The sequence below is a fragment of the Oncorhynchus keta genome, chromosome 35, assembly GCF_023373465.1.
Source record: "Oncorhynchus keta strain PuntledgeMale-10-30-2019 chromosome 35, Oket_V2, whole genome shotgun sequence".
Taxonomy (NCBI): domain Eukaryota; kingdom Metazoa; phylum Chordata; class Actinopteri; order Salmoniformes; family Salmonidae; genus Oncorhynchus; species Oncorhynchus keta.
Window position 1 is genome coordinate 70,159,134 of NC_068455.1, and position 25,040 is coordinate 70,184,173.

Sequence of the window (25,040 nt, forward strand, 5' to 3'; positions counted from 1 at the left end):
AAACCCACATATTCTGACAAACTCCAAGCATTGATTATGCAAGAATGGGCTGCCATCAGTCAGGATGTGGCAGAGAAGTTAATTGACAGCATGCCAGGGCGGATTGCAGAGGTCTTGAAAAAGAATGGTCAACACTGCAAATATTGACTCTGCATCAACTTCATGTAATTGTCAATAAAAGCCTTTGACACTTGTATAATTACAAGAATTTCATTTCGGTATTCCATAGTAACATCTGACAAAAATATCTAAAAATTTGTGAATATTAATATTTGTCATTCTCAAAACTTTTGGCCACCACTGTAGACCTTCTTCGAAAACTAGTGTTTTTTAATCAACTGTTTGGTGACGTGATTATATTTAATATAGTTGTATCTAAAAAATATAACTTTTAAAATGTTTAACCATTTAAATTTGTATGAAATTCACCGAGGAGGATGGTCCTCCCCTTCCTCCTCTGAGGAGCATCCACTGTTTCCATCAGATTCAAACTGTTTCCACCAGGGATGGAAAAGGCTGAAGTTGTGTAACTATTGACACCTCAGGGAAAGGATGAGGTTATCTGGATGACTGCTAAACAAATCCCCCGGGCAACAACACCTCACAGACACACACACACACACACACACATGCAAATACACACGCACACAGGGTGGTGGGCTACAGCTCACTGCTAACTACTAATACACCTCACCTTAACCTCTCCATCTTTGGCTAAATGAGGGTTGTGTTTATAAGGCACCAAACGGAAGAAAACAGAAAGTGATCAACTATCTGTTCTTATCCAATCACAAACACACATTTTTGTTTTCAGTTGCAAAAAGTTTCAATTTTTTTTCTGTTGTGTTCCCTGATGAACATGACCCAGGTTTGCATGTTTGCCAGACAGAGAGAGAGAGAAAAGAGAGTAAGAAGAATCCATCACACACACTGAGGAGGACAGGAGCGAGGGATTCAGCAAAGGACAAGATAGCCCTGTCAATACAGGTATGTTAATCTTATATTTGGATATACTGTTTTATTATTCAAAACCTTGGCTAATACTATAAAAAGAATGATGATATAAGTAAAGAAATGGGTTATTGTCACATTATTTAAAGGTTATTATTGTTGTGGTATGTGCGACATGGAAATTCTGAATGGACAAGAATAGTACATCCACATCCTATACATGGCAGGTGTTGGATGTCCAGAAATAGATCATATTTACTGATAATTAAAAGGGGGAAATGTTTAATGTTATTAATTAACATTGACTGATGAATATGTTGCTACATCCCAGATCCATGGAGTGGAGTAGGAGAGCTATCCCTGTCTCTGGTGAGAACTAAATCCCTACAAGGGTTAGGGTCAATTCTATTTCAGTTTCCTGTCAAATCAGAACATAAACCACATTCCAATTAACCTGTTAAACTCCAAGAGATTCTTATGACATTGTCAGCAGTAAGATTTTAGTTCCATTTCCAAAAAGACAATGCCTGTAGCATTCAAATGATTTTTCAATTTCTATTTTCATGTAACAGAGCCCAAAACAACCACTCAGAGTTTAACAAATAATTTGAATTTCAGTGTGCTTCCTGATTTACAGAAATTGAATCGACCCCAACCCTTCCATCTAAAAGTCAAAGATCTTTAATGATCAGCATTACCTTATAGCACGTTAGAGAACTTGTCATATAGTGCATTCACATTAATATGATTAATTATGACTAATCATTCATATGCTTATTGTGGCTTTACAGGGATTTTCCTACTCTTTCTGAGGGTCACGGTGCAAATAGGTAAAGTCTTTTTAATAAGACAGACAGACAGACAGACAGACAGACAGACAGACAGACAGACAGACAGACAGACAGACAGACAGACAGACAGACAGACAGACAGACAGACAGACAGACAGGTTGTCTGACAAGACAAATCAATGAACGAAGTATCAGTATTGGCCACTGTGACAGAAGCAATACATTAAAAAAAACATGAATGAATAAGTAAATAAATCAACTAATCAATGCATGAAGTACAAGCATTGGCCGCTGTGACAGAAGCTAGGCCTAGTAATAACTTTCATTCAGTTAAAGTCACTAAATCCTAAACCTCAACTAAATATTGTAATAAATAATGTGGAAATTGAGCAAGTTGAGCAAGCTGCTTGGAGTAACACTAGATTGTAAACTGTCATGGTCAAAACATATTGATACAACAGTAGCTAAGATGGGGAGAAGTCTGTCTATAATAAAGTGATGCTCTCTCTGCCTTCTTAACAACACTATCAACAAGGCAGGTCCTACAGGCCCTAGTTTAGTCACACTTGGACTACTGTTCAGTCGTGTGGTCAGGTGCCACTAAAGAGGACTTAGGAAAATTGCAATTGGCTCAGAACAGGGCAGTACGGCTGGCCCTTGGATGTACACAGAGAGCTAACATTAATAATATGTATGTCAATTTCTCCTGGCTAAAAGTGGAGGAGAGATTGACTTCATCACTACTTTCATTTATGAGAGGTGTTGAATGCACCGAGCTGTCTGTTTGAAGTACTAGCACACACCCATGCATACCCCACAAGACATGCCACAAGAGGTCTCTTCACAGTCCCCAAGTCCAGACAGACTACAGAACTTTAAAGCGTATCAACTCTTAATTAAGTCCTCAACTACAACTAACTACATAAATCACAGTATACATCACATCCAAACAAATGAAATACCGTATACAAAAAGGTGGTAGTCAGTCGGTCAGTCAGAAGCGGAGAAAGGCCACGAAGAACGGAGAGGTGTAGTCCAGGGACGCAAAGAGTGGATCCAATCCTGGGTAAACTCTCTTAGGCTACAAAACACACGTTTAACGGCAACAAAACAAACAGAATAGAGAAGCTTCGGAACTGAGGGTTGAACACATCCTCCTGCACGTCTCCATCACAACCCCACTTTTGGGCAGCTGATGCTGGCTATTTAATTGGGAATTAAAGGGAAAGCGTCCTATTGGAAGGAGCTGCACTGAGATGGTTCAGAAAAATTCAGGGCCGTCACAACACACACACACACACACACACACACACACACACACACACACACACACACACACACACACACACACACACACACACACACACACACACACACACATACACATACACATACACACACACACACACACACACACACACACACACACACACACACACACACACACACACACACACACACACACACACACACACACACACACACACACACACACACACACACACACACACACACACACACACACACACACACACACACACACACATACACATACACACACACACACATACAAATGATAACATACGCACAAAACATACACATACACACACACACACATACAAATGATAACATACGCGCAAAAAATACACATGGATTTAGTACTGTAGATATGTGGTAGTGGTGGAGTAGGGACCTGAGGGCACACAGTGTGTTGTGAAATCTGTGGATGTATTGTAAGGTTTTAAAATGGTATAAACTGCCTTAATTTTGCTGGACCCCAGGAAGAGTAGCTGCTGTTTTGGCAGCAGCTAATGGGGATCCATAATAAATTACAAATACAAAGTGCCCAATTAAAGGTAACTATCAACATTTAATACAAGTTGGTGCAGGTGTGTGTGTACAGGGGGATGGGGATGTGTATATCTGAGGTGTATTCACTAGGAACCAAACTGGACAAAATGGAGACTGACTAAACTGAACTAACCTGCAAAACGTTTTCAGTTGCAAAACGTATTGCTACGATGTGCACTAATGAATGAACCTGTGTATTATATCTGTCTCTGTCACTCAGACAACGTGGCATTGAGAGGAGTGGCTGCTCAGTCATCACAGTTTTCGGATCGCAATGCTCACTATGCAATTGATGGGAACAGCAACACAAACTATGGATCCTGCACCCACACTGCACAGGAAACCAACCCCTGGTGGAGAGTGGACCTGCTGGATGTGTACAAAGTGACAGCTGTCACAATCACCAACAGAGATGACGTTCCTGAGAGACTTGATGGTGCTGAGATCCGTATTGGTAACTCACTGGAGAACAATGGCATCAACAACCCCAGGTGAGTAGTGAAATCGAATAAACAGCATTGTACTCAAATCAAATCGTATTTGTCACATACGACGAACACAACATGTGTAGACCAGACAGAGAAATGTTTACTTACAAGCCCTTAACCAACAGTGCGGATCAAGAAATAGTTGTGAAAATACTTACTAAATAAAGTCAAAAGTAACACAGTAAAAATACATAACAATAACGATGCTATATACATCTCCTTTGTCTTGCTTACATTGAGGGAGAGGTTGTTGGCCTGGCTACCCTTACTACCTGAGGGCGGCCTGTCAGGAAGTCCAGGATCCAGTTGCAGAGGGAGGGAGGTGTTTGGTCCCAGGGTCCTTAGCTTAGTGATGAGCTTTGCGGGCACTACGGTGATGTAGTCAATGACTAGCATTCTCACATAGGTGTTCCTTTTGTCCAGATGGAAAAGGGCAGTATAATGTTCGATTGAGATTGCATCATCTGTGGATCTGTTGGAGCAGTATGCGAATTGCAGTGGGTTTGGGGTTTCCGGGATGATGGTGTTGATGTGAGACTTGACCAGTCTTTAAAATCACTTCATGGCTACCAATGTGAGTGCTACGGGGTGGTAGTCATTTAGGCAGGTTACCTTCGCATTCTTGGGCACAGGGACTATGGTGGTCTACTTGAAACATGTGGGTATTACAGACTCGGTCAGGGAGAGGTTGAAAATGTTCGTGAAGACACTTGCCAGTTTGTCCTCGCATGCTCTGAGTACACACCCTGGTAATCTGTCTGGTCCAGAGGCCTTGTGAATGTTGACCTTTTTAAAGTCATTGCTTACATCGGCTATGGAGAGCGTGATCACACAGTCGTCCAGAACAGCTGCTGCTCTCATGAATGCTTCAGTGTTGCTTGCCTCGAAGCGAGCATGAAAGGCATTTAGCTCGAGCATGAAAGGCTTTTAGCTCGTCTGGTAGGCTCCCGTCAATGGGCAGCTGCATTTCACTTTGTATTCCATAACAGTTTGCAAGCACCGCCACATCTGAAGAACATCAGAGCCGGTAGTTCTGATTGATTGTAAAGTTTATGGGATTCATTAAAAAGAACAGTTATTCATTAAATGTGTATATATTTTCAGTAATACTTTTGAGAAGAAGCATTTGAACTACAGCACCGCACTGTACAATAATCATGCATCTCTCTCTCTCCCCCACCCTCTCTATCTCTTTCAGATGTGATGTCATATCCCACATCCCAGCAGGAAAGACCAACACCTTCCAGTGTAATGTGATGGAGGGTCGCTATGTTGTTGTTGTCATCCCTGGCATGTCGGAATGGCTCACACTTTGTGAGGTGGAAGTATTTTCCACAGTCAAACCTCCAGAGTCTTCCACAGAAGGTACTTATTTCCTGGTACATTTATTTGTTCTGTCAGAGAAGGTACGTCGAATAATAACTTTAATGAACATACTTATTTTCGTATCGGACTTCGGTTTAGTGGAGATGATACTTTTTCACCCCACAATTCATGTCTTGTTATATTGAATGTTATTTTGTGACTATGTGGGAGACATTTTCACAATGCAAATTAGTACAAATCGGTGTAAAAAATACCATAAAACCCATTATAAGCACAATGTGCTTTAAAAAATAATACTATTTACGCATTGCTCAGCTTACTAAACTTTAGTAAAACAATCACCTTTTTGTACAGCACATTGTTAAAGAAATAACATGGTTCCGGGTTGGAGCGAGCGGTCGCATTCGCACTTCGCTCTGCAGGTTGTATAACTTTTTCATCACATTTCATTATAGTACAACGGTTGATTTGTCTAATCTTAGCAATTCTTCTTAGCTAGCTACATAGCCGTCCTTGTATCAGAGATAATTGCATAATTATCGTATTTCGTCGCCCTAACGTAGCCTTCACTGCTATTCGCCCAGGAGCTAGCAACGCTAGCTAACGCACACAGATTAGCATCACTGTAGTGCTATTCACTCAACTGTACGACTTGATTAGTTTAGTGTTAGCTAGCTACATAGCTGTCTTTGTTTCCAAGATAATTGTGTAGTTTAGTGTGTGTAGCCTTGGAGTGATTATCTTAATTCACTGAGGTTCGCTAGCCAGCTATTTGTCGTCCTTAACGTAGGAGACTCTGCTAGCTAGCCAACAGCTAACAGCTAACAGCTAGCCAACGTCACCACACGGCTACTGATTCGAATTCAATCACCGGTCAGGGAGTATCACATTTTCATTTCATTACAGTACAACGGTTTGATTTGTTTGATCGTAGCTAGCTACATAGCTAGCTACATAGCCGTCTTTGTTTCAAAGATAATTGTGTAGTCTAGAGCGATTTCCTAGGTTAGCTAGCCAGCTATTGTCGTTCTTTACGTAACGTAAACAACACTGCTAGCTAGCCAGCTAGCCCCCGAATAGCAGCACTGTAGAAATTATTACACTCAACGGAACGACTTGATTAGTGTAGTGCCAACAACGCAGCTACTGCCAGCTAGCCTACTTTAGCAGTACTGTATCATTTTAATCATTTTAGTCAATAAGATTCTTGCTACGTAAGCTTAACTTTCTTAACATTCGAGACGTGTAGTCCACTTGTCATTCCAATTTCCTTGCATTAGCGTAGCCTTTTCTGTAGCCTGTCAACTATGTGTCTGTCTATCCCTGTTCTCTCCTCTCTGCACAGACCATACAAACGCTCCACACCGCGTGGCCGCGACCACCCTAATCTGGTGGTCCCAGCGCGTACGACCCACGTGGAGTTCCAGGTCTCCGGTAGCCTCTGGAACTGCCGATCTGCGGCCAACAAGGCAGAGTTCATCTCAGCCTATGCCTCCCTCCAGTCCCTTGACTTCTTGGCACTGACGGAAACATGGATCACCACAGATAACACTGCTACTCCTACTGCTCTCTCCTCGTCCGCCCACGTGTTCTCGCACACCACGAGAGCTTCTGGTCAGCGGGGTGGTGGCACCGGGATCCTCATCTCTCCCAAGTGGTCTTTCTCTCTTTCTCCCCTTACCCATCTGTCTATTGCCTCCTTTGAATTCCATGCTGTCACAGTTACCAGCCCTTTCAAGCTTAACATCCTTATCATTTATCGCCCTCCAGGTTCCCTCGGAGAGTTCATCAATGAGCTTGATGCCTTGATAAGCTCCTTTCCTGAGGACGGCTCACCTCTCACAGTTCTGGGCGACTTTAACCTCCCCACGTCTACCTTTGACTCATTCCTCTCTGCCTCCTTCTTTCCACTCCTCTCCTCTTTTGACCTCACCCTCTCACCTTCCCCCTACTCACAAGGCAGGCAATACGCTTGACCTCATCTTTACTAGATGCTGTTCTTCCACTAACCTCATTGCAACTCCCCTCCAAGTCTCCGACCACTACCTTGTATCCTTTTCCCTCTCGCTCTCATCCAACACTTCCCACACTGCCCCTACTCGGATGGTATCGCGCCGTCCCAACCTTCGCTCTCTCTCCCCCCGCTACTCTCTCCTCTTCCATCCTATCATCTCTTCCCTCTGCTCAAACTTTCTCCAACCTATCTCCTGATTCTGCCTCCTCAACCCTCCTCTCCTCCCTTACTGCATCCTTTGACTCTCTATGTCCCCTATCCTCCAGGCCGGCTCGGTCCTCCCTCCCGCTCCGTGGCTCGACGACTCATTGCGAGCTCACAGAACAGGGCTCCGGGCAGCCGAGCGGAAATGGAGGAAAACTCGCCTCCTGCGGACCTGGCATCCTTTCACTCCCTCCTCTCTACATTTTCCTCCTCTGTCTCTGCTGCTAAAGCCACTTTCTACCATTCTAAATTCCAAGCATCTGCCTCTAACCCTAGGAAGCTCTTTGCCACCTTCTCCTCCCTCCTGAATCCCCCCCTCCTCCCTCTCTGCAGATGACTTCGTCAACCATTTTGAAAAGAAGGTCGATGACATCCGATCCTCGTTTGCTAAGTCAAACGACACCGCTGGTTCTGCTCACACTGCCCTACCCTATGCTCTGACCTCTTTCTCCCCCTCTCTCCAGATGAAATCTCGCGTCTTGTGACGGCCGGCCGCCCAACAACCTGCCCGCTTGACCCTATCCCCTCCTCTCTTCTCCAGACCATTTCCGGAGACCTTCTCCCTTACCTCACCTCGCTCATCAACTCATCCCTGACCGCTGGCTACGTCCCTCCCATCTTCAAGAGAGCGAGAGTTGCACCCCTTCTGAAAAAACCTACACTCGATCCCTCCGATGTCAACAACTACAGACCAGTATCCCTTCTCTCTTTTCTCTCCAAAACTCTTGAGCGTGCCGTCCTTGGCCAGCTCTACCGCTATCTCTCTCAGAATGACCTTCTTGATCCAAATCAGTCAGGTTTCAAGACTAGTCATTCAACTGAGACTGCTCTTCTCTGTATCACGGAGGCGCTCCGCACTGCCAAAGCTAACTCTCTCTCCTCTGCTCTCATCCTTCTAGACCTATCGGCTGCCTTCGATACTGTGAACCATCAGATCCTCCTCTCCACCCTCTCCGAGTTAGGCATCTCCGGCGCGGCCCACGCTTGGATTGCGTCCTACCTGACAGGTCGCTCCTACCAGGTGGCGTGGCGAGAATCTGTCTCCTCACCACGCGCTCTCACCACTGGTGTCCCCCAGGGCTCTGTTCTAGGCCCTCTCTTATTCTCGCTATACACCAAGTCACTTGGCTCTGTCATAACCTCACATGGTCTCTCCTATCATTGCTATGCAGACGACACACAATTAATCTTCTCCTTTCCCCCTTCTGATGACCAGGTGGCAAATCGCATCTCTGCATGTCTGGCAGACATATCAGTGTGGATGACGGATCACCACCTCAAGCTGAACCTCAGCAAGACGGAGCTCCTCTTCCTCCCGGGGAAGGACTGCCCGTTCCATGATCTCGCCATCACGGTTGACAACTCCATTGTGTCCTCCTCCCAGAGCGCTAAGAACCTTGGCGTGATCCTGGACAACACCCTGACGTTCTCAACTAACATCAAGGCGGTGTCCCGTTCCTGTAGGTTCATGCTCTACAACATCCGCAGAGTACGACCCTGCCTCACACAGGAAGCGGCGCAGGTCCTAATCCAGGCACTTGTCATCTCCCGTCTTGATTACTGCAACTCGCTGTTGGCTGGGCTCCCTGCCTGTGCCATTAAACCCTACAACTCATCCAGAACGCCGCAGCCCGTCTGGTGTTCAACCTTCCCAAGTTCTCTCACGTCACCCCGCTCCTCCGCTCTCTCCACTGGCTTCCAGTTGAAGCTCGCATCCGCTACAAGACCATGGTGCTCGCCTACGGAGCTGTGAGGGGAACGGCACCTCAGTACCTCCAGGCTCTGATCAGGCCCTACACCCAAACAAGGGCACTGCGTTCATCCACCTCTGGCCTGCTCGCCTCCCTACCACTGAGGAAGTACAGTTCCCGCTCAGCCCAGTCAAAACTGTTCGCTGCTCTGGCCCCCAATGGTGGAACAAACTCCCTCACGACGCCAGGACAGCGGAGTCAATCACCACCTTCCGGAGACACCTGAAACCCCACCTCTTCAAGGAATACCTAGGATAGGGTAAGTAAGGGTAAGTAATCCTTCTCCCCCCTTCTCCCCCAACAAGATTTAGATGCAAGTGGCTGTTCCACTGGTTGTCATAAGGTGTATGCACCAATTTGTAAGTCGCTCTGGATAAGAGCGTCTGCTAAATGACTTAAATGTAAATGTAATGTAAATGAAATATGTTAAATAAAATCATACTGTCAAGCCCTAATGAGTTGTGGTATTCCCGGTATTTTGCACAGATTTGAACTATTCTGCACCATAAAAAATATCAGCAAATGTATTTCAGCCCCCAAGTCAAAGAGAACGGTGGTGAGGATGAAGATCCAATCAGATGCTGATCTGACAGACCAGGCAGTCAGTGACCAGCTACTACAGCAGGTAAGAGAGGGGAAGGAGAGGGGAAGGGGAAGGAGAGGGGAAGGGGAAGGAAGAGGGAAGGGGAAGGAAGAGGGAAGGGGAAGGAAGAGGGAAAGGGGAAGGAAGAGGGAAAGGGGAAGGAAGAGGGAAAGGGGAAGGAAGAGGGAAAGGGGAAGGAAGAGGGAAAGGGGAAGGAAGAGGGAAAGGGGAAGGAAGAGGGAAAGGGGAAGGAAGAGGGAAAGGGGAAGGAAGAGGGAAAGGGGAAGGAAGAGGGAAAGGGGGAGGAAGAGGGAAAGGGGGAGGGAGGAAGACAGAGACAGACAGAGCGAGAGACAGAGCGAGAGACAGAGCGAGAGACAGAGCGAGACAGAGCGCGAAAGACAGAGAGCAAGAGACAGAGAGCCAGACAGAGCGACAGACACAGAGACACAGACAGAGAGTGACAGAGAGACAGAAAGAGAGAGTGAGCGAGAGAGAAAATAATCTAACAATTTAACCTAAAAGCTTGATCTTTCATCTAGCTGCATGTAGAGCTCGTGAAGCAGGGGATGTCTGACTTTCAACTGCGCTGGAGGACTCAGCCAGATGGACAGATTTTCCACCGTGAGGAAGAAGAGAAGGAGGGTGGATCCACACAGACAGGTAACAACAAGGAGCACATTGTGCTTTTATCAGAGTTGGGGTCTATTCCATTTCAGGAAATAAGCTTTTATTTATTTATTGTAATTTCAGTTTTCCTTAATGAGTTTCAATTATGAAAATGCAGAAGTGAAATTTCAGTTTACTTCCTGAATTGAAATGTGATTAAACCTAACTCTGGGTTTAATTATCTTATTGGCAAGTTCTTATTGTAAGAAGAGAATGTGTTTGAGTCATAACTATTATTTTTCTTAACCAGGCAAGTCAGTTAAGAACAAATTCTTATTTTCAATGAAAGCCTAGGAACAGTGGGTTAACTGCCTGTTCAGGGGCAGAACAACAGATTTGTACCTTGTCAGCTCTGGGATTTGAACTTGCAACCTTCTGGTAACTAGTCTAACGCTTTAACCACTAGGCTACCCTGCTGCCCCAATTAGTACATGAAAGAGTTTCTGTATGTCATTTCTCTTCCAGGTGTCTGTGGAACTGAAGGGGGCTAGCCTGGTGAGAGACTCTAAGGAGACACAATAGTTTAAGATTGGACTGTATTGATGACAATCAATCTACGTAAAACTTTAATTAAACCCAGTCTCAAATAGCCGCCTGTCCTAATTAATAGCTAGGCAACAACTCATTTCAGCAACCAAACGCCTGTTTCAAATAAACTCAGGGTCTAAATCAAATCAAATCTAATGTTATTTGTCACATCCACATGGTTAGCAGATGTTAATGCGAGTGTAGCGAAAGGCTTGTGCTTCTAGTTCCGACAATGCAGTAATATCTAACAAGTAATCTAACAATTCCCCAACAACTACCGAATACACACAAATCTAAAGGGGTGAATGAGAATATGTACAGTACATGTAAGTATATGGATGAGCGATGGCCGAGCGCCATAGGCAAGATGTAATACACGGTATAGAATACAGTATATACATGTGATATGAGTAATGTAAGACATGTAAACATTATTAAAGTGGCATTATTTAGAATGCATTGTATAAAATGACTAGTGATAAATTAATTGTTTACCAGGTTTAATGTTTGATTTGTCACATTAAATCATTCAGTAATGACAAAAAAAATATGTAAATCTTCAGCCATTGGCTACTAACAATTGAGAACTGCTATGTATAAACTGGCAAGCCCAAAAACACTCAACAACTTCGGGAGTTGTCATGCCCTGGTCGAAGTATTTTGTGTTTTTCTTCATGTAGTTGGTCAGGCCAGGGTGTGACATGGGTTTTTGTATGTGGTGTGTAGCTTAGTGGGGTTGTAGCTTAGTGGGGTGTTCTAGGAAAGTCTATGGCTGTCTGAAGTGGTTCTCAATCAGAGGCAGGTGGTTATCGTTGTCTCTGATTGGGAACCATATTTAGGCAGCCATATTCTTTGGTTGTATTGTGGGTGATTGTCCTGAGTGTCTTGATGTCCTTGTTAGATGTTAGTTGACACATGTATAGGCTGTTTCGGGTTTTGGTTTGTTTATTGTTTTGGTAGTGTTGTAGTGTTTGTGTTTAGTCGTGTTTTACGTTGGTTTAAATAAACATGGATCGAAATCGACACGCTGCAGTTTGGTCCGACTCTTCTTCACCATTAGAAAACCGTAACAGGAGTACAAACCCCAAGAACTGGGCAAGAATGTATGCACGGATATCGACTCTGCCGCTGGAGCATGCTTTTGCGGCACAGTCGGTACCGTGCTGGACTTTGGGCTAAAAGGTCGAGGGTTCGAGACCTGCTCCCTGCTGTTTCATTACATTGGTGTCAGAAGTGGGAAGTCTACTTAATTCATGATTGACTACAAGCTAAGTTTTTGAAAGTAAGATGTTGACATAATCAGTCCAATCGAAGCTACTGTAGATATGTGATTTGATGTAATTTTTTCCGTGGCAAATGACCTTGAATCTTCTTGGAAGGGCACTTCTAACCTAAGTCTATGGCAGGAACCAAAGGCCTCGCATTCTTATTGTCTACCCTTACTAAAGGCAGAACACTGAGCCAATCACAGTGCATTTTGGTGCTGCCTGTTCATATGCGGCTTTATTAACTCAATTACATATATACACATATATTTTACATTGTTTGCAAACTGACAAGTGATACATTAATGCCAAAATAAAATGCAAAACAGGCAAGCCCACCCCCAATATAAAAAAACAAGAAAACATTCAGGGCACAAGACAGGTGTCCTGAATGACGAGTCACCACTGCTCTCCCATCGTCTCCTGATCTCTAGTTCTCTTAGCTACAGAATGTTACACCAGATATCCATTACTGGGAGTTACTGGAGAGGTGTTGATAGGTGTAGAACAGAATTATCTACCAACCTTAGCGATGCGGTCTTCATCCTCGATTTGGAGAAACAGGAGTCTCATAAAAGGTCTGTGTCTAGTTGCAGGGGGTCCGTTTGAATTTAGAAAATGTTCCATTATGAAAATGAATACTTATTTTGCTCAATGAGGTAATCCAACAATATGTGCGCCGTTATCGTGTCTCTTTCAAGTCTTCACTCATTGATGGAGACAGGTCTCTGTCATCTTGACATTCATCACTTTGGAGTGGACATCAATGAGAGAAGTCTTGAAATAGACAAGATGTCAGCAAAAATCTTTGGGTAAATCACATTATCTGGTGTAACAATCTTTAGCTACAGTTCTCTGCACTAGTCTGTTTCTACATCTGAGAAACACTTGGACACACTGAAATGTACTACTGTTTTTTGTATGTGTAACGGCTGTCGTGGGTTAAAGAAGGTGAGGACCAAGGTGCAGCGTGGGACGTGTTCATCTTTTATTATCAATTGAACACTGAATGGAAACAACAACAACAAAAGAGAATGAATGAAACAGTTCTGTCTGGTACAGAATACAGAATACAAAAACAGAAAACAACTACCCACACACACAGGTGGGAACAGGCTACCTATGTATGGTTCTCAATCAGAGACAACGATTGACATCTGCCTCTGATTCAGAACCATACCAGGCCAAACACATAGAAATACAACACACAGAACAAAACACAGAATGAAAAACCTAGAATGCCCACCCCAACTCACGCCCTGACCAAACCGAAATAGAGACAAAGAAAAGGAAAAGGAACCCAAAGGTGCGGACTCTGGCCGCAAAACCTGAACCTATAGGGGAGGGTCTGTGTGGGCATTTCACCGCGGTGGCGGCTCTGGTGCGGGACGTAGACCCCACTCCACCTTCGTCTTGGCCCACTTATGTGGTGCCTCTGGAGTGGCGACCCTCTCCGCCAACCTTGGACTGGGGGACCCTCACCGCGGGCCCCGAATAAGAGGGAGACTCTGGTAGCATCGGACAGGCGGGAGACTGGACAGGAGTGGAACTTGGTTCTAGGAGCAGGCACAGCACTCACCAGGCTGGGGGAGACATACAGGCGGCCTCCTCCTTGGCCGAGGCACCGGATGCACTGGGCCGTGGAGGCGCACTGGAGGTCTCGAGCAACGAGCCTGCACAACCTGTCCTGGCTGGATACCCCCTGTAGCCCGGCAAGTGCGGAGAGTTGGAACAGGCCGCACTGGGCTGTGCTGGCGAACCGGGCACACCGTGCGTAGGGCCGGTGCCATATAACCCTGGACGAGGAGACACACTGGAGATCAGATGCGCTGAGCCGGCTTCATCCTTCCGGGCTCGATGCCCACTCTAGCCCGGCTGATTCGAGGAGCTGCGATGTAGCGCACCGGGCTATGTGTGCGCACTGGGGACACCTTGCGCTTCACCACATAACATGGTGCCTGCCCGGTCAACCTCTCACCATGGTAAGCACGGGGAGTTGGCTCAGGTCTCCTACCTGACTCCGCCAATCTCCCCGTGTGCCTCCCCCAATAAATGTTTGGGGCTGCCTCTCGGGCTTCCTTGCCAGCAGTATTCCCTTGTATTGCTGGTTCCCTTTTCCTCCTGCCACCGTTGGTGGTGGGTAGTTCTGTAACGGCTGTCGTGGGTTGACGAAGGTGAGGACCAAGGTGCAGCGTGGTACGTGGGAACCATACCAGGCCAAACACATAGAAATACAACACACAGAACAAAACAGAATGAAAAACATAGAATGCTCACCCCAACTCACGCCCTGACCAAATCAAAATAGAGACATAAAAAAGGAACTTAGGTCAGAACGTGACAGTATGTTACTTTAAGCATGTAGCATTGTTGTTGAATACCCAGTTCTCTTGAGTTAGCATTAAATAGTGTACATTCTCCTGTATTTATATCTCCAAATAATGTTTGTTTATTTGTCACTCTGAATGTCAAGCATGTATTTGATGCTACAAAGCCCTGTACAGATAATATACATATATTATTTGAATCCATAAGTGTCACTAATTTCAAAGAGTGATAGAAAATATCCAAATGTATTTTATGGTTGTTCTACATCAGGGCTCTCCAACCCTGTTTCTGGAGAACTACAGTCTTGTAGGTTTTCACTTCCACCCTAATCTAGCACACCTGATTCTAATAATTAGCTGGTTGAAAAGCTGAAACAGGTGAGTTACAACTGGGGTTGGAGTTAAAACCTTCAAGAGGGTAGCTCTCTAGGAACATGTTCTACATGGTCTAATGCAAGGCTTTCCCAAACTCGATCCTGGGGACTACACAGCTGATTAAAAAACAAACATTAAATCATCCAGCTTTGATTATTTGAATCAGCTGAGTAGTGCGAGGGCAAAACCCAAAACCTGCACCCCTTGGGGTCCCCAGGACCAAGTTTGGAAAATGCTGTCTTGTGCTGTGCCACACTGGCTGTGATTACACAGGCATCCCAATTCTGATATTTTTTTCCAGCTAAGTGGTCTTAATCAAATCAGATCTTTTTCGGAAGTGATTGGCCAAAAGAACTAGTGAAAAATAGCTAAGAATTGGTCTGCCTGTGTAAACACAGCCATAGTCCTTTGTCCGGCTTCAGTACACTGGCAAACGTGGGCTGGGGAAGCTGAGACTCTGCGCTTATAGTGATGGTATTGTACTTTCCGCGGTGAACAGCCAGCGGAAGGGCCAGGGCTTCTTAACCACCAAATGTTTGGTCCTCTTGCAGAAGATTTGCTGGTACTGTCTCCTGGAAAGACATGGTTCTGGTCTTATCATTTTACACTTTTTGTGGAAGGGACGTAGGGAAACACACACTTGTTGGCCAAGGTGTGAACCGAATGGGACTGGGTACCGTATTGATTAGCGTAGGGTTAAAGTTGACTTTGGGGGTCTTCTAAAGAAGGTGTGAACCGAATGGGACTGGGTACCGTATTGATTAGTGTAGGGTTAAAGTTGACTTTGGGGGTCTTCTAAAGAAGGTGTGAACCGAATGGGACTGGGTACCGTATTGATTAGCGTAGGGTTAAAGTTGACTTTGGGGTTCTTCTAAAGAAGGTGTGAACCGAATGGGACTGGGTACCGTATTGTTTAGCGTAGGGTTAAAGTTGACTTTGGGGGTCTTCTAAAGAAGGTGTGAACCGAATGGGACTGGGTACCGTATTGATTAGCGTAGGGTTAAAGTTGACTTTGGGGGTCTTTTAAAGAAGGTGTGAACCGAATGGGACTGGGTACCGTATTGTTTAGCGTAGGGTTAAAGTTGACTTTGGGGGTCTTTTAAAGAAGGTGTGAACCGAATGGGACTGGGTACCGTATTGTTTAGCGTAGGGTTAAAGTTGACTTTGGGGGTCTTCTAAAGAAGGTGTGAAAAGTCTCATTGAATGCAGTTCTTACACAGTATGAGTTGTTGTGTTGAAATGCTCAATCATTCCCATACACAACAATAGATCTACTGTCTGATCACATCCAAAAAACCTCCCTCATCTCTAAGTACTGTCTAAACCTCCCCCAGCTCATTGACTTCAGCAGATCATTCTTGTCAATAGTTGGCCTTGGCAAGGGAATTTTGTATTGTGTTTTGAGAATCTGCAGAGAGAAGAATGAGGTGGATGTGTCATTATTGTTGTGGTCTTGACTTTATACGTTTTTTTACCTTTATTTAACTAGGCAAGTCAGTTAAGAACAAATTCTTATTTTCAATGACGACCTAGGTACAGTGGGTTAATGAACTACCTTGTTTAGGGGCAGAACGACAGATTTTTACCTCGTCAGCTCAGGTGTTCAATCTTGCAACCTTTCGGTTACTAGTCCAACGCTCTAACCACTAGGCTACCTGCCACCCCTTGCTGGTTTCTGTCCTGCAATCTTATTGTCCTCCATAACCGGAAGGAGCCTCTTCCCCCAAAATGCCCCTGCTTTGGGGTATTTTTCAGCAGGGCACAGTGGAATGACTCCAGATAACCTGAGTTTTAGAAGTCAGAAGAGAAAAGGGGTAGATTAAGTTGATTACATGGTCTGGAAGGCACTCTGTGGTCCTCAGGCTACTTTTAACCACCTGTAACCTCATAACACAAACCATACCCTATTCATGTTTATACTATGCTTACTGTATATTTAACTATCTCAGTCCTCAGCTTGTAAATACCTCGGCCAACTTCCCTTCACTGTGTGCAGAGCTAGGGGTTGGAAGTGCATGTTGGTGGAATCAGATTCTGTACCACCTACAACAATACACAGTTTAACCATCAGTGTATAAAGATGTTTCTTTGTACTGCTGTATTATTGACTGTATGTATGTTTACTCCATGTGTAACTCTGTTGTATGTGTTGAACTGCTGTGCTTTATCTTGGCCAGGTCGCAGTTGTAAATGAGAACTTGTTCTCAACTAGCCTACCTGGTTAAATAAAGGTGAAATGTAAAAAAAAAAATCCCACTAATTGTATTGATTTATGTTACATTGGCTAGCTAAGCATTCCATAAATCAGATATGATTGGCTGAGCCGTTTTACTGTGTTCGTCCAGCAGAATGTTGTCAGGTCTGATGTCTCTGGAAAAGGACACTCTCTCACACACACACACACTCTTGAGGTGGTGGGTTATGGGCATGTGAGACCCCAGTACTAAAACACTCCAGGGAGACAAAATAGTTTTAGATTAAACTGAATTTATAATAAATATAGTTAATTATATCTATTTTGAATTTCTGTTTATATAAATGTTTTTCTTTCTTGCTGGTAGAAAGCATATATAACTTAATAAATGATTATGGATGTTTATGTTTATATAAATGTTTTTCTTTCTTGCTGGTAGAAAGCATATATAACTTCATAAATTATTATGGATGTTTATGTTTATCTGTCTGGTTCTGTCTTCAAGTGTATGTCACCTCTAAGGTACAGTGCATGTTTGAAAGTAGAAGTTTAATACAAATAAATAAACTTCAAAGTTAATATGCATTATGTGTACATTTGAATAATAGATTGATTGTAATGATTTAAAGTGAGATGTATTTTGAGTAATATCAGTGTTGTTAAATAAACCACAGTTGACATATTTCACCTCAGGTAGTAGATGAGGTTCTATGGATGACTGCTAACCAAATCCCCCCGGGAAACACCACACACGCACACACACACATAAGCACGCACACACACACACACATACAAACACACACACGGGAAGGTGGGCTATGGACCACTGCTAACCAAATAAACTTCACCTTACCTTCCCATTGATTGGCTAATACAGGGTTGTATTCATAAGGCACCAAATGAAAGAAACCAGATTGAAACAGTGAGTGAGTTACTACCTGATCTTATCCAATAACAAACACTTTTTTTAATCCCCTTTGCATAAAGTTGCTACATTTTTTCTGCTGTGTGTCCTAATGCACATGACCCAGGTTTGAATGTTGTCCGGACAGAGAGAATAATAAGAGAACGAGAAGAAGATCCATCACACACTCTGTGTCACGACTTCCGCCGAAGTCGGCTCCTCTCCTTGTTCGGGCGGCGTTCGGAGATCGACGTCACCAGCATTCTAGCCATCCCCGCTCCATTTTTCATATATCCATTTGTCTTATTTCCATACACACCTGGTTTTCATTTCCCCAATCAATCTACTTGTATTTAACCCTCTGGTTCCCATCATGTTTTGTGTGTAATTGTTCCATGTTATGTGATGTTAGTTTATGCGCTTTACATTTATGTTCCATTTTTTGAGCGTGTTTGATTTATGGAGAGCTCTCGTTTTTGGAACTATAATAAAAGTGCGCCTGTTCATTATACTTTGCTCTCCTGCACCTGACCTCGCCTCCAATACACCATTGACAAACTGAGAGGAGCGAAGAAGTCACCGGACAACAAGATAGACCTGTCAATACAGATATCTTTATTTATGTTTGGATATAATGTTTTATTGTTCAAAACCGTGGCTAATACTATAAAAAGAATGATGATATAAGTAAATAAATAGATTATTATCACATTTTTTAAAGGTTATTATTGTGGTGGTATGTGTGACATGGAAATGCTGAAAGGACAAGAATAGTACATCCACATCCTATACATGGCAGGTGTTGGATGTCCAGAAATAGATCATATTAACTGATAATTAAAAGGGGGAAATGTTTAACGTTATTAATTCATATTGACTGATGAATATGTTGCTACATCCCAGATCCATGGAGTGGAGTAGGAGAGCTATCCCTGTCTCTGGTGAGAACTAAATCCCTACAAGGGTTCGGGTCAATTCTATTTCAGTTTCCTGTCAAATCAGAACATAAACCACATTCCAATTAACCTGTTAAACTCTAAGAGATTCTTATGACATTGTCAGCAGGAAGATTTTAGTTCCATTTGCAAAAAGACAACTCCTGTAGCTTTCAAATGAACCAATCAGAATTGAAAAGATCATTCAAATTTCAGTGCACTTCCTGAATTGACTGAAATGGAAATTGAGTTGACCCCAACCCTTTCATCTAAAAGTCAGATATCTTTAATGATCAGCATTACCCAATAGCATGTTACACAATTTGTCATATAATGTTAAAGTGTATTCACAATATTATTCACAATGACAAATTCATAATATTATTCATTCATAATATTGTTTTTTTACATGGATCTTCCTACTCTTTTGGAGGGTCACCATGCAGATAGGTAAATGCATTTTAATAAAGCAGACAGACAGACAACAAACAAATCAAATCAACTAATCAATTAATTAACTATCAGTATTGGGCACTGACAGAACCTAGGCCTAATAATACATTTTGTTCAGTTAATGTCCCAATTAACGGTTACTAATTACATTTGATAATGTTGGTGCAGGTGTGTGTGCAGGGGGTATTTCTATATATTTGAGGTGTTTTCACTAGGAACCAAACGGAACAAAATGGCCGAAACAGGGAGGGACTAATCTGATCTGACCTGTCAGACGTTTTCAGTTGCAAAATGTATGGCTACGGTTTGCATGAATAAACCTGTGTATTGTCACTCAAACAGACAACGTGGCATTGAGAGGAGTGGCTGCTCAGTATTCCCTTTTTAATTGGGAAAATAGTCCAAGTAAAGTCATCGATGGAAACCGCAACTCTAACTATAACTATGGTGGATCCTGCAGCAGCACTGCGTTTAACACCAACCCCTGGTGGAGAGTGGACCTGCTGGATGTGTACAGAGTGACAGCTGTCAACATCACCAACAGAGGAGACTGCTGTCCTGAGAGACTTGATGGTGCTGAGATCCATATCGGTAACTCACTGGAGAACAACGGCATCAACAACCCCAGGTGACACATACTGTAGACATTTGTACATATTTATTTATTCTCTTGTCGGTGTTCAGATATGGTCTTCATTCTTCATTCTTCTGGAGCTGTTCTGTGTCTGTATTACAACGGCATCAACAACCTCAGGTGACACATACTGTAGACATTTGTACATATTTATTTATTCTCTTGTCGGTGTTCAGATATGGTCTTCATTCTTCATTCTTCTGGAGCTGTTCTGTGTCTGTATTACAACGGCATCAACAACCCCAGGTGACACATACTGTAGACATTTGTACATATTTATTTATTCTCTTGTCGGTGTTCAGATATGATCTTCATTCTTCATTCTTCTGGAGCTGTTCTGTGTCTGTATTACAACGGCATCAACAACCCCAGGTGACACATACTGTAGACATTTGTACATATTTATTTATTCTCTTGTCGGTGTTCAGATATGGTCTTCTTTCCCCAGGCACCCTCATTTGTTGACTTCTGTGATCGAAAAAGACTTGGTTTCATGCATGTCAACATCAGAAGCCTCCTCCCTAAGTTTGTTTTACTCACTGCTTTAACACACTCTGCTAACCCTGATGTCCTTGCCATGTCTGAATCCTGGCTCAGGAAGGCCACCAAAAATTCAGAGATTTCCATACCCAACTATAACATCTTCCGTCAAGATAGAACTGCCAAAGGGGGAGGAGTTGCAGTCTACTGCAGAGATAGCCTGCAAAGTAATGTCATACTTTCCAGGTCCATAACCAAACAGTTCGAACTACTAATTTTGAAAGTTACTCTCTCCAGAAATAAGTCTCTCACTGCCGCCTGCTACAGACCCCCCCTCAGCTCCCAGCTGTGCCCTGGACACCATTTGTGAATTGATTGCCCCCCATCTAGCTTCAGAGTTTGTTCTGTTAGGTGACCTAAACTGGGATATGCTTAACACCCCGGCAGTCCTACAATCTAAGCTAGATGCCCTCAATCTCACACAAATCATCAAGGAACCCACCAGGTACAACCCTAACTCTGTAAGCAACGGCACCCTCATAGACGTCATCCTGACCAACTGGCCCTCCAAATACACCTCCGCTGTCTTCAACCAGGATCTCAGCGATCACTGCCTCATTGCCTGTATCCGCTACGGAGCCGCAGTCAAACGACCACCCCTCATCACTGTCAAACGCTCCCTAAAACACTTCTGTGAGCAGGCCTTTCTAATCGACCTGGCCCGGGTATCCTGGAAGGACATTGACCTCATCCCGTCAGTTGAGGATGCCTGGTCATTCTTTAAAACTAACTTCCTCACCATTTTAGATAAGCATGCTCCGTTCAAAAAATGCAGAACTAAGAACAGATACAGCCCTTGGTTCACTCCAGACCTGACTGCCCTCGACCAGCACAAAAACATCCTGTGGCGGACTGCAATAGCATCGAATAGTCCCCGCGATATGCAACTGTTCAGGGAAGTCAGGAACCAATACACGCAGTCAGTCAGGAAAGCTAAGGCCAGCTTCTTCAGGCAGAAGTTTGCATCCTGTAGCTCCAACTCCAAAAAGTTCTGGGACACTGTGAAGTCCATGGAGAACAAGAGCACCTCCTCCCAGCTGCCCACTGCACTGAGGCTAGGTAACACGGTCACCACCGATAAATCCATGATTATCGAAAACTTCAACAAGCATTTCTCAACGGCTGGCCATGCCTTCCGCCTGGCTACTCCTACCTCGGCCAACAGCTCCGCCCCCCCCCGCAGCTCCTCGCCCAAGCCTCTCCAGGTTCTCCTTTACCCAAATCCAGATAGCAGATGTTCTGAAAGAGCTGCAAAACCTGGGCTTGACAATCTGGACCCTCTATTTCTGAAACTATCCGCCGCCATTGTCGCAACCCCTATTACCAGCCTGTTCAACCTCTCTTTCATATCGTCTGAGATCCCCAAGGACTGGAAAGCTGCCGCAGTCATCCCCCTCTTCAAAGGGGGAGACACCCTGGACCCAAACTGTTACAGACCTATATCCATTCTGCCCTGCCTATCTAAGGTCTTCGAAAGCCAAGTCAAAAACAGGTCACTGACCATCTCGAATCCCACCGTACCTTCTCCGCTGTGCAATCTGGTTTCCGAGCTGGTCACTGGTGCACCTCAGCCACGCTCAAGGTACTAAACGATATCATAACCGCCATCGATAAAAGACAGTACTGTGCAGCCGTCTTCATCGACCTTGCCAAGGCGTTCGACTCTGTCAATCACCATATTCTTATCGGCAGACTCAGTAGCCTTGGTTTTTCGGATGACTGCCTTGCCTGGTTCACCAATTACTTTGCAGACAGAGTTCAGTGTGTCAAATCGGAGGGCATGCTGTCCGGTCCTCTGGCAATGTCTATGGGGGTGCCACAGGGTTCAATTCTCGGGCCGACTCTTTTCTCTGTATATATCAATGTTGCTCTTGCTGCGGGCGATTCCCTGATCCACCTCTACGCAGACGACACCATTCTATATACTTTCGGCCCGTCATTGGACACTGTGCTATCTAACCTCCAAACGAGCTTCAATGCCATACAACACTCCTTCCGTGGCCTCCAACTGCTCTTAAACGCTAGTAAAACCAAATGCATGCTTTTCAACCGATCGCTGCCTGCACGCGCATGCCCGACTAGCATCACCACCCTGGATGGTTCCGACCTTGAATATGTGGACATCTATAAGTACCTAGGTGTCTGGCTAGACTGCAAACTCTCCTTCCAGACTCATATCAAACATCTCCAATCGAAAATCAAATCAAGAGTCTGCTTTCTATTCCGCAACAAAGCCTCCTTCACTCACGCTGCCAAGCTTACCCTAGTAAAACTGACTATCCTACCGATCCTCGACTTTGGCGATGTCATCTACAAAATTGCTTCCAACACTCTACTCAGCAAACTGGATGCAGTTTATCACAGTGCCATCCGTTTTGTCACTAAAGCACCTTATACCACCCACCACTGCGACTTGTATGCTCTAGTCGGCTGGCCCTCGCTACATATTCGTCGCCAGACCCACTGGCTCCAGGTCATCTACAAGTCCATGCTAGGTAAAGCTCCGCCTTATCTCAGTTCACTGGTCACGATGGCAACACCCATCCGTAGCACGCGCTCCAGCAGGTGTATCTCACTGATCATCCCTAAAGCCAACACCTCATTTGGCCGCCTTTCGTTCCAGTACTCTGCTGCCTGTGACTGGAACGAATTGCAAAAATCGCTGAAGTTGGAGACTTTTATCTCCCTCACCAACTTCAAACATCAGCTAACTGAGCAGCTAACCGGTCGCTGCAGCTGTACATAGTCTATTGGTAAATAGCCCACCCATTTTCACCTACCTCATTCCCACAGTTTTTATTTATTTACTTTTCTGCTCTTTTGCACACCAATGATCATCTGATTATTTATCACTCCAGTGTTAATCTGCAAAATTGTAATTATTCGCCTACCTCCTCATGCCTTTTGCACACATTGTATATAGACTCCCCTTTTTTTCTACTGTGTTATTGACTTGTTAATTGTTTACTCCATGTGTAACTCTGTGTTGTCAGTTCACACTGCTATGCTTTATCTTGGCCAGGTCGCAGTTGCAAATGAGAACTTGTTCTCAACTAGCCTACCTGGTTAAATAAAGGTGAAATAAAAAATAAAAATAAAAAATTCTTCTGGAGCTGTTCTGTGTCTGTATTACAATGGCATCAACAACTCCAGGTGACACATACTGTAGACATTTGTACATATGTATTTATTCTCTTGTCGGTGTTCAGATATGATCTTCATTCTTCATTCTTCTGGAGCTGTTCTGTGTCTGTATTACAACGGCTCCAGGTGACAAATAGACATCAGTACATTTTTATGTCCTGTCCTGGAGATATTTGGATACATTGGTCTTGATCCATGCTTCTGTAGCTATTCAGCGGTTATATATTTAACACAATGACTGTATTCTCTATGGTACATTGTAGAGTCCTCATTCCCCCTCTCTCCCTCTCTCCATCTTTCAGATGTGATGTCATCTCCCACATCCCAGCAGGAGAGACCAACACGTTCCAGTGTAATGAGATGGAGGGTCGCTATGTTGTTGTGGTGATCCCTGGACAGAACAAGATTCTCACTCTGTGTGAGGTGGAAGTATATGGCACTCCTGCAGGTAATCATCTGTAACTGTCATCACTCTTCACATTCATCCTCAAGTAACATTTACGTTACGCTTATATATCAGAACATCAATGTTCTGGAAGTATAAGTAATGTGCTTGCTAACAGGAACATCACTCTAGATTTCTGTCATATTCGTATTAGTGTGACTTGCTTCTGCAGTCACACTTTTAGTGTTGTATTTATACCTTGTATAGAGATTGTAATTATATAACTGAATTCTTGAACTCTTATTTCAGGCCCTACTACCCCCCCATCTTCTAAACATGTCAAATGTAATTTCTGTATTAAAACATTTTTCTCTGTCCCTGTAGTTAATGTCGCTTTGAAAGGAGTGGCCAGCCGGTCATCACTGAATGGGAATGGCCAGGCTCACAATGCCATTGATGAGAACAGAATCAAACTATCACCTAGGATCCTGCACCCACACTGAACAGGAGACCAACCCCTGGTGGAGAGTGGACCTGCTGGATCTGTACAGAGTGACAGCTGTCAGCATCACCAACAGAGGAGATGATGTTCCTGAGAGGCTTGATGGTGCTGAGATTCGTATTGGTAACTCACTGGAGAACAACAGCATCAGCAACCCCAGGTGAGTAGTGAAATAGAATAAATAACATTGTACTGTAATACAATAGTCATGTATGTTGCTCTCTGT

At 44.1% G+C, this 25,040-nt stretch overlaps 1 pseudogene; it reads left to right on the forward strand.

The window, feature by feature from the left end:
- Nucleotides 1–846: 846 nt before the first annotated feature.
- LOC118368954 (uncharacterized) lies at nt 847–24,978 on the forward strand (annotated as a pseudogene).
- Nucleotides 24,979–25,040: the final 62 nt, after the last annotated feature.